This window comes from Lactuca virosa, chromosome 8 (assembly GCF_052849685.1).
Source record: "Lactuca virosa cultivar CGN04683 chromosome 8, Lactuca_virosa_CGN04683_v6, whole genome shotgun sequence".
NCBI lineage: Eukaryota > Viridiplantae > Streptophyta > Magnoliopsida > Asterales > Asteraceae > Lactuca > Lactuca virosa.
The window spans coordinates 264,319,946-264,322,652 of record NC_136433.1 but is presented as its reverse complement, the minus strand read 5'-3'; the positions used below and the strand labels follow the sequence as shown (position 1 = coordinate 264,322,652).

Here is a 2,707-nt window from a genome sequence, read left to right as displayed (position 1 = left end):
TGCACCGGACTTACCCATGGTCTATCGGAGATTGAGTAAATGATCCCAACATCTAATAGTTTAACCACCTCCTTTTTCACAACTTCTTGCATGTTTGGGTTAAGTCTTCTTTGGCGTTGAACTACATGTTTAGCTGCATCTTCTAAGTTAATCTTGTGAGAACAATAAGCTAGACTAATCCCCTTGATGTCGGTTATCTTCCATGCTATGGCTCCTTGCCTTTTCTTTAGTACTCCCACAAGGCTTTCTTTTTCATGTTTGGCTAGATCAGCAGCTATAATTACTGGTTTTTGTTGGCCATCTTCAAGAAATGCATACTCCAAGTGATCCGGTAGAATTTTTAGTTCAGATTTTGAGTTCTGAATGTTGAACACGTCGAGTACAGTGAGGGGACTCGTCGAGTCCCGGCCTAAATTCGCGACTGATCGGGTTTTTTTGAATGGACTCGTCGAGGTGATAGATGCTACTCGGCGAGTCGGGCTTTCTGCACTTCTGATTAGATCATTATATTCAGCTTCCTCGGGCAGTCTCTCTATCTCCATCAGGTCTCTTTCAGCATCAAATTCTTCTTCAAAGGTGACGGTGGAATTGTTTGGCTCGTCTTCTTTCCATTCCTCCATTAACTCTTCCAATATATCAACCGAGAATGTCGTATCATCACTATTCCTTGCATGCTTCATAACTTGATCAAATCCAAACATAACTGATTCATCTCCCACCCGAAGAGTAAGTTTAGAATCTCGCATGTCAACTATATCACTCGCGGTGTTGAGGAAAGGTCTTCCAAGTATGATCGGGACTTTAGGGTCCGCTTCCATGTCTAGTACTATGAAGTCTGCGGGGAATACAAACTTATCAACTTTTACCAATAGATCTTCGCATATTCCCCTTGGAAATGTGACCGTTTTATTTGCTAAGTGAATTGCCATTCGAATTGGCCTTGGCTCCGGAAGATCTAATTTCTTGAAGAATGAGTATGGCATGAGATTTACACTTAGCCCCGAATCAGCCAATGCGTAAATAGTAGCTAGGTTTCCGAATTGACAAGGTAAGGTTAAGCTTCCTGGGTCACCCTTCTTCTTAGGTAATTTGTTCAACATGGCAGCTGAACAATTTTCATTTAAGACCACTTTCTTCACCTCTTCCATATTCTTTCTATTAGTTAAAAGTTCCTTGAGGAATTTGGCATATTTAGGCATTTGTGCAACCGCCTCGATGAATGGCATATTAATTTGGAGAGCCTTTATGTGTTCCATAAACTTTTGGTAGTCAACATCATTATTTTCTTGTCTAGCTCGAGCTAGAAATGGCAGTGGAGGCTGATATGGCTTAACAGGAGGCTTGTTTTTCTGTTCAGGTGGGGGACTCGTCGAGTCCATATCGACGACTCGGCGAGTCGGATCGGGAAGTTGGGATTCTTCAGTTTCCACTTCTTCATCTTGCACCAGCTTAGGATCTTCTTTCTGAATAGGGGCCAGAGGAGTTATAATATTCCCACTCCTAGTTACAACGATGTTTATATGTGCACCTTTTGGGTTACTTTCGGTATTGCTAGGAAGTCCACCCGGTCTTCTCTCGTTCACTTGTTGTGCAAGTTGGTCTAGCTGCTTTTCTATATTGAGAATGGATGCTTGCTGATTCCTAAGCAGAGCTTGTTGATATTTCATCATAATTTGGTGTTCTCTCAACATATTTTGTTGATCTTTTATCGCAGCATCGGTATCGTTATGCCTTTTCTCGGACGCGACTACGAATCTTGTAAGCATATCTTCCAAATCCGATTTTTTTTCTTGTACCGGTTCCTCTCTTTGATAAAAACCTCTTTCTTTTTGCTTATACTTTTCCTCCTTTGCCTTCTTGTACTCATCATATGGTAGGCATTCTTTCTTGGGTTTTCGCCAATTATCATCATACCTATCTCCACTTGAATAGCACACGTGTACTTTCCGGTTCCCGTCCTCGTCAAGGTCACAGTCTTTAGTAAGGTGGGGCCCTCTACATTTTTCACATCCCACTCTAATGACATGGATGGATTGGTCCATCTTAGTCATTCTTCGGTCCATGCTCTCCAATTTTGCCATCATTGCTGCCATGTCATCAGTAATAGAATTCATTGCCCCTCGCGTTAAGTCGTTCCTTGGGTTATGATATTCTCTATAATGCTTAGAGAAATCTTCAATTATAGCCTTTATCACCGGGGGTGCCTTCTTTGTGAGTGGTCCTTGCGAATCAAGGAGCTGCCTAGTTATCACGTTCACTTCATCATAGAAAATGGAGACTTCTTGTTGACTATTTAGATCATGGTGTGGGCAGTTCCTTAGTAAGCCTTTGTATATTTCCCATGCTTCATAAAGTGACTCTCCAGCTTGTTGTTCAAAATTGGCGATGGTTTTCTTCAACTTGGCTATCTTTGAGGGAGGGCAAAATTGGTCTATAAATTCCTATTTCATTTTAGCCCAAGTAGTGATAGATCCTGGAGGGAGTGAGTTCAGCCAATCTTTCACAACTCCCTTGAATGTGACTGGTAGCATACAAAACAAAACAGTGTCGCGAGCCACATTAGGGACATTGAAGTATTCGGCTATATCGTTGACCTCGTCTAGATGCTTGTATGCGTCTTCATGATCCTTCCCGAAGAATGGGATTTCCTTAAGTTAAGCAAGTATGTGACCCTTAAGTTCAAAGGTGGCAGTTGCGGGAATCGCGG

General features: G+C 42.0%; 1 non-coding gene across 1 annotated transcript; it reads left to right on the top strand.

Moving 5' to 3' along the window:
- Nucleotides 1–2,295: 2,295 nt before the first annotated feature.
- On the top strand, nucleotides 2,296–2,402 carry LOC145135035 (small nucleolar RNA R71). The gene has a single exon (XR_013719515.1). It is a non-coding gene; the product is annotated as a small nucleolar RNA R71 (small nucleolar RNA).
- The last annotated feature ends 305 nt before the right edge of the window (nucleotides 2,403–2,707 follow it).